Source organism: Oncorhynchus tshawytscha, linkage group LG31 (assembly GCF_018296145.1).
Source record: "Oncorhynchus tshawytscha isolate Ot180627B linkage group LG31, Otsh_v2.0, whole genome shotgun sequence".
Taxonomy (NCBI): Eukaryota; Metazoa; Chordata; class Actinopteri; order Salmoniformes; family Salmonidae; genus Oncorhynchus; species Oncorhynchus tshawytscha.
The window spans coordinates 32,516,458-32,523,957 of record NC_056459.1 but is presented as its reverse complement, the minus strand read 5'-3'; the positions used below and the strand labels follow the sequence as shown (position 1 = coordinate 32,523,957).

At 59.2% G+C, this 7,500-nt stretch overlaps 1 protein-coding gene across 1 annotated transcript in view; it reads left to right on the top strand.

Annotated features, from left to right (window-relative positions):
* LOC112240935 (regulator of G-protein signaling 3-like) overlaps positions 1–7,500 on the top strand; it is a 21,302-nt gene that overhangs the window by 11,468 nt on the left and 2,334 nt on the right. The window lies entirely within an intron of this gene.

Here is a 7,500-nt window from a genome sequence, read left to right as displayed (position 1 = left end):
GGAGAGAAAAGAAGTAGGGGGGGGAGAGAATGAGAGAAGTAGGGGAGAGTGAGAGAAGTAGGGAGGGGGAGAGAGAGAAGTAGGGGAGGGGGAGAGAGAGAGAAGTAGGGGAGGGGAAGAGAGAGAGAAGTTGGGGAGGGGGAGAGAGAGAAGTAGGGGAGGGGGGGAGAGAAGTAGGGGAGGGGGAGAGAAGTAGGGGAGGGGGAGAGAGAAGTAGGGGAGGGGGAGAGAGAGAGAAGTAGGGGAGGGGAGAGAGAGAGAGAAGTAGGGGAGGGGGGAGAGGGAGAGAGAGAAAGAATTAGGGGAGAGTGAGAGAAGTAGGGGAGGGGAAGAGATAGAGAAGTAGGGGAGGGGAAGAGAGAGAGAAGTAGGGGAGGGGAGAGAGAGAGAAGTAGGGGAGGGGGAGAGAGAGAGAAGTAGGGGAGGGGGAGAGAGAGAGAAGTTGGGGAGGGGGAGAGAGAGAAGTTGGGGGGGGGAGAGAGAGAAGTAGGGGGGGGGGGAGAGAGAGAGGTAGGGGGGGAGAGAGAAGTAGGGGAAGGGGAGAGAGAGAGAAGTAGGGGAGGGGGAGAGAAGTAGGGGGGGGAGAGAGAAGTAGGGGGGGGGAGAGAGAGAGAAGTAGGGGAGGGGAGAGAGAGAGAGTAGGGAGGGGAGGGAGAAGAGGGAAGTAGGGGAGGGGGAGAGAGAGAGAGGTAGGGGAGGCGGAGAGAAGTAGGGGAGGGGGAGAGAGAGAAAGAATTAGGGAGAGTGAGAAGTAGGGGAGGGGGGGGAGAGAGAGACGTAGGGGAGGGGGAGAGAGAGAGAAGTAGGGGGGGGAGAGAGAGAGAAGTAGGGGGGGGGAGAGAGAGAAGTAGGGGGGGAGAGAGAGAAGTAGGGGAGGGGGAGAGAGAGAGAAGTAGGGGAGGGGGGAGAGAGAGAAGTAGGGGAGGGGGGAGAGAGAGAAGTAGGGGGAGGGGGAGAGAGAGAAGTAGGGGGGGGAGAGAGAGAAGTAGGGGGGGGAGAGAGAAGTAGGGGAGGGGAGAGAGAAGTAGGGGAGGGGGAGAGAGAAGTAGGGAGGGGAGAGAGAGAGAAGTTGGGGAGGGGGAGAGAGAAGTAGGGGGGGGAGAGAGAGAGAAGTTGGGAGGGGGGGAGAGAGAAGTAGGGGAGGGAGAGAGAGAGAATTAGGGGAGGGGGAGAGAGAAGTAGGGGAGGGAGAGAAGTAGGGGAGGGGGAGAGAGAGAAGTAGGGGGGGGAGAGAGAGAGAGATGTAGGGGGGGGAGAGAGAAAGATGTAGGGGGGGAGGGAGAGAGAAGTAGGGGAGGGGGAGAGAGAGAAGTAGGGGAGGGGGAGAGAGAGAAGTAGGGGAGGGGGAGAGAAGTAGGGGGGAGGGGGAGAGAAGTAGGGGAGGGGGGAGAGAAGTAGGGGGGGGAGAGAGAAGTAGGGGAGGGGAGAGAGAGAGATGTAGGGGAGGGGAGAGAGAGATGTAGGGGAGGGGGAGAGAGAAAGATGTAGGGAGGGAGAGAGAAGTGGGGGGAGAGAGAAGTAGGGGAGGGGGGAGAGAAGTAGGGGAGGGGGAGAGAAGTAGGGGAGGGGGAGAGAGAGAAGTAGGGGAGGGGGAGAGAGAGAGAAGTAGGGGAGGGGGAGAGAGAGAAGTAGGGGGGGGAGAGAGAGAGAAGTAGGGGAGGGGGAGAGGGAGAGAAAGAATTAGGGGAGAGTGAGAGAAGTAGGGGAGGGGGAGAGAGAGAAGTAGGGGAGGGGAAGAGATAGAGAAGTAGGGGAGGGGGAGAGAAGTAGGGAGGGGAGGGAAGGGGAGAGGGAGGGGGAGAGAAGTAGGGAGGGGGAGAGAGAGAAGTAGGGGAGGGGGGAGAGAGAGAGAAGTTGGGGAGGGGAGAGAGAGAAGTAGGGGGGGGAGAGAGAGAGAGAGTAGGGGAGGCGGAGAGAAGTAGGGGAGGGGGGAGAGAGAGAAAGAATTAGGGGAGAGTGAGAAGTAGGGGGGGGAGAGAGAGAAGTAGGGGAGGGGGAGAGAGAGAGAAGTAGGGGAGGGGAGAGAGAGAAGTAGGGGAGGGGGGAGAGAGAGATGTAGGGGAGGGGGAGAGAGAGAAGTAGGGGAGGGGGAGAGAGAGAAGTAGGGGAGGGGGGAGAGAGAGAAGTAGGGGAGGGGGAGAGAGAAGTAGGGAGGGGGAGAGAGAGAGAAGTTGGGGAGGGGAGAGAGAGAAGTAGGGAGGGGAGAGAGAGAATTAGGGGAGGGAGAGAAGTAGGGGAGGGAGAGAAGTAGGGGAGGAGGGGGAGAGAGAAGTAGAGGAGGGGGAGAGAGAGAAGTAGGGGAGGGGGAGAGAGAGAAGTAGGGGGGGGAGAGAGAGAGATGTAGGGGAGGGGGAGAGAGAAAGATGTAGGGGGGGAGGGAGAGAGAAGAGGGGAGGGAGAGAGAGAGAAGTAGGGGAGGGGAGAGAGAGAGAAGTAGGGGAGGGGGAGGAGAGAAGTAGGGAGGGGGGAGAGAGAGAAGTAGGGGAGGGGGAGAGAGAGAAGTAGGGAGGGGGAGAGAGAGAGAAGTTGGGGAGGGGAGAGAGAGAGAGAAGTAGGGGAGGGGGGAGAGAGAGAGAGGTAGGGGAGGTGGAGAGAAGTAGGGGAGGGGAGGGAGAGAAAGAATTAGGGGAGAGTGAGAAGTAGGGGAGGGGGAGAGAGAGAAGTAGGGGGGGGGAGAGAGAGAGAAGTAGGGGGGGGAGAGAGAGAAGTAGGGGAGGGGGAGAGAGAAGTAGGGGAGGGGGAGAGAGAAGTAGGGGGGGGGGGGAGAGAGAAGTAGGGGAGGGGGAGAGAGAGAAGTAGGGGAGGGGGAGAGAGAGAAGTAGGGGAGGGGGAGGAGAAGAGGGGGGGAGAGAGAGAGAAGTAGGGGGAGGGGAGAGAGAGAGAAGTTGGGGAGGGGGAGAGAGAAGTAGGGGAGGGGAGAGAGAGAATTAGGGAGGGAGAGAAGTAGGGGAGGGGAGAGAAGTAGGGGAGGGGGGGAGAGAGAAGTAGAGGAGGGGGGGGAGAGAGAAGTAGGGGGGGGGGGAGAGAGAGAAGTAGGGGGGGGGAGAGAGAGAGATGTAGGGGAGGGGGAGAGAGAAAGATGTAGGGAGGGGGAGAGAGAGAGAAGTAGGGGAGGGGGAGGGAGAGAGAAGGAGGGGAGAGAGAGAGAGAAGTAGGGGAGGGGGAGAGAGAGAGAAGTAGGGAGGGGGAGAGAGAGAGAAGGGGAGGGGGAGAGAGAAGTAGGGGGGGGGAGAGAGAAGTAGGGGAGGGGGAGAGAGAGATGTAGGGGGGGGAGAGAGAAAGATGTAGGGAGGGGGAGGGAGAGAGAAGTAGGGGGGGAGAGAGAGAGAAGTAGGGGAGGGAGAGAGAGAAGTAGGGGAGGGGAGAGAGAGAAGTAGGGGGGGGGAGAGAGAGAGAAGTAGGGGAGGGAGAGAGAGAGAAGAGGGGGAGAGAGGGGAGGGAGAGAGAGAAGTAGGGGAGGGAGAGAGAGAGATGTAGGGGGAGGGAGAGAGAGAGATGTAGGGGAGGGGGAGAGAGAAAGATGTAGGGGAGGAGAGAGAAGTAGGGGAGGGGGAGAGAGAGAAGTAGGGGAGGGGGAGAGAGAGAAGTAGGGGGAGGGAGAGAGAGAAGTAGGGAGGGAGAGAGAGAAGTAGGGGAGGGGGGAGAGAAGTAGGGGAGGGGGAGAGAGAAGTAGGGGGAGGGGAGAGAGAAGTAGGGGGGGGGAGAGAGAAAGAAGTAGGGGGAGGGAAGAGAGAGAGAAGTAGGGGGGGGAGAGAAAGAAGTAGGGGAGGGAGAGAGAGAAGTAGGGGATGGGGAGAGAAAGAAGTAGGGGAGGGGAGAGAGAAGTAGGGGAGGGGGGGACAGAGAAGTAGGGGGGGGGAGGGGAGAGAGAAGTAGGGGGGGGAGAGAGAGAAGTAGGGGAGGGAGAGGGGGAGAGAGAGAAGTAGGGGAGGGGGAGGGAGAGAGAAGTAGGGGAGGGGGGAGAAAGAAGTAGGGGAGGGAGAGAGAGAAGTAGGGGAGGGGGAGAGGGGGAAGTAGGGGAGGGGATGTATATATATATGACTGATTTTAGATGGCAATAATGAAAATGTAGTGAAAAAAATCCTATGATTTGATTTTAGGACTTTTACAGTCTGTGCATATTTACGTGCTGTATCTATGTAAATATTTCTAAGTGTGTGTTTGCATGTCACTGTATTGGCCAATGGCGTGTATGTGTGTGTGTACAGTATGTACGTGTTTGTTTGCATGTCACTGTATTGGCCAAGTGTGTGAACATCCCATCTGTCTCCTCTTCCTCTCTAGTGACGTCCTAAATGTGGTGTACTTTCATAAACCCTAATACCCCTCCCCCTTTCTCTCTTCTTCAACCCCTCCTCCCCCTCTCTCTCTTCTTCAACCCCCTCCTCCCCCTCTCTCTCTTCTTCAACCCCTCCTCCCCCTCTCTCTCTTCTTCAACCCCCTCTCTCTCTTCTTCAACCCCCTCCTCCCCCACTCTCTCTTCTTCAACCCCACCTCTCTCTTCTTCAACCCCCTCCTCCCCCTCTCTCTCTTCTTCAACCCCCTCCTCCCCCTCTCTCTCTTCTTCAACCCCCTCCTCCCCCTCTCTCTCTTCTTCAACCCCCCTCCCCTCGCTCTCTTCTTCAACCCCCTCCCCCTCGCTCTCTTCTTCAACCCCCTCCTCCCCTCTCTCTCTTCTTCAACCCCCTCCTCCCCCTCTCTCTCTTCTTCAACCCCCTCCTCCCCCCTCTCTCTCTTCTTCAACCCCCCTCCTCCCCCTCTCTCTCTTCTTCAACCCCCTCCTCCCCCTCTCTCTCTTCTTCAACCCCCCTCCTCCCCCTCTCTCTCTTCTTCAACCCCCCTCCCCTCTCTCTCTTCTTCAACCCCTCCTCCTCCCCCCTCTCTCTTCTTCAACCCCCTCCTCCCCCTCTCTCTCTTCTTCAACCCCCTCCTCCTCCCCCTCTCTCTTCTTCAACCCCCCCTCCTCCCCCTCTCTCTCTTCTTCAACCCCCTCCTCCCCCCTCTCTCTCTTCTTCAACCCCCTCCCCCCTCTCTCTCTTCTTCAACCCCCCCTCCTCCCCCTCTCTCTCTTCTTCAACCCCCCTCCTCCCCTCTCTCTCTTCTTCAACCCCCTCCTCCCCCTCTCTCACTTCTTCAACCCCCTCCTCCCCCTCTCTCTCTTCTTCAACCCCCTCCTCCCCCTCTCTCTCTTCTTCAACCCCCCTCCTCCCCCTCTCTCTCTTCTTCAACCCCCTCCTCCCCCTCTCTCACTTCTTCAACCCCCCCTCCCCCCCCTCTCTTCTTCAACCCCCTCCTCCCCCCTCTCTCTTCTTCAACCCCCTCCCCCTCTCTCTCTTCTTCAACCCCCTCCTCCCCCTCTCTCTCTTCTTCAACCCCCTCCTCCCCCTCTCTCTCTTCTTCAACCCCCTCCCCCCTCTCTTCTTCAACCCCCCTCCTCCCCCTCTCTCTCTTCTTCAACCCCCTCCTCCCCCTCTCTCTCTTCTTCAACCCCCCTCCTCCCCCTCTCTCTCTTCTTCAACCCCCTCCTCCCCCTCTCTCTTCTTCAACCCCCTCCTCCCCCTCTCTCTCTTCTTCAACCCCCTCCTCCCCCTCTCTCTCTTCTTCAACCCCCTCCTCCCCTCTCTCTCTTCTTCAACCCCCCCTCCCCCTCTCTCTTCTTCAACCCCCTCCTCCCCCTCTCTCTCTTCTTCAACCCCCTCCTCCCCCTCTCTCTCTTCTTCAACCCCCTCCTCCCCCTCTCTCACTTCTTCAACCCCCCTCCTCCCCTCTCTCTCTTCTTCAACCCCCTCCTCCCCCTCTCTCTCTTCTTCAACCCCCTCCTCCCCCTCTCTCTCTTCTTCAACCCCCTCCTCCCCCTCTCTCTCTTCTTCAACCCCCTCCTCCCCCTCTCTCTCTTCTTCAACCCCCCCTCTCTCTCTTCTTCAACCCCCTCCTCCCCCTCTCTCTCTTCTTCAACCCCTCCTCTCCCTCCCCTCCCCCCCTCTCTCTTCTTCAACCCCCCCTCCCCCTCTCTCTCTTCTTCAACCCCCCCTCCTCCCCTCTCTCTCTTCTTCAACCCCCTCCTCCCCTCTCTCTCTTCTTCAACCCCCTCCTCCCCTCTCTCTCTTCTTCAACCCCCTCCCCCCTCTCTCTCTTCTTCAACCCCCTCCTCCCCTCTCTCTCTTCTTCAACCCCCTCCTCCCCCTCTCTCTCTTCTTCAACCCCCTCCTCCCCCCTCTCTCTCTTCTTCAACCCCCTCCTCCCCCTCTCTCTCTTCTTCAACCCCCTCCCCTCCCCTCTCTCTCTTCTTCAACCCCCCTCCTCCCCTCTCTCTCTTCTTCAACCCCCCCCTCTCTCTCTTCTTCAACCCCCTCCTCCCCCTCTCTCTCTTCTTCAACCCCCCTCCTCCCCCTCTCTCTCTTCTTCAACCCCCTCCTCCCCCTCTCTCTCTTCTTCAACCCCCTCCTCCCCCTCTCTCTCTTCTTCAACCCCCTCCTCCCCCTCTCTCTCTTCTTCAACCCCCCTCCTCTCTCTCTTCTTCAACCCCCTCCTCCCCCTCTCTCTCTTCTTCAACCCCCTCCTCCCCCTCTCTCTCTTCTTCAACCCCCTCCTCCCCTCTCTCTCTTCTTCAACCCCCTCCTCTCCCTCCCTCCCCCCCTCTCTCTCTTCTTCAACCCCCTCCTCCCCCTCTCTCTCTTCTTCAAGCCCCCCTCCTCCCCCTCTCTCTCTTCTTCAACCCCCTCCTCCCCCTCTCTCTCTTCTTCAACCCCCTCCTCCCCCTCTCTCTCTTCTTCAACCCCCTCCTCCCCCTCTCTCTCTTCTTCAACCCCCTCCTCCCCCTCTCTCTCTTCTTCAACCCCCTCCTCCCCCTCTCTCTCTTCTTCAACCCCCCTCCTCCCCTCTCTCTCTTCTTCAACCCCCTCCTCCCCCTCTCTCTCTTCTTCAACCCCCTCCTCCTCCCCTCTCTCTCTTCTTCAACCCCCTCCTCCCCCCTCTCTCTTCTTCAACCCCCTCCTCCCCCTCTCTCTCTTCTTCAACCCCCTCCTCCCCCCTCTCTCTTCTTCAACCCCTCCTCCCCCTCTCTCTCTTCTTCAACCCCCCTCTCACTTCTTCAACCCCCTCCTCCCCCTCTCTCTCTTCTTCAACCCCCTCCTCCCCTCTCTCTCTTCTTCAACCCCCCTCTCTCTCTTCTTCAACCCCCCCTCTCTCTTCTTCAACCCCCCCTCCCCCCTCTCTCTTCTTCAACCCCCCTCTCTCTCTTCTTCAACCCCCCTCTCTCTCTTCTTCAACCCCCTCCTCCCCTCTCTCTCTTCTTCAACCCCCCCTCCTCCCCTCTCTCTCTTCTTCAACCCCCTCTCCTCCCCCTCTCTCTCTTCTTCAACCCCCTCCTCCCCCTCTCTCTCTTCTTCAACCCCCTCCTCCCCCTCTCTCTCTTCTTCAACCCCCTCCTCCCCCTCTCTCTCTTCTTCAACCCCCTCCTCCCCTCTCTCTCTTCTTCAACCCCCTCCTCCCCCTCTCTCT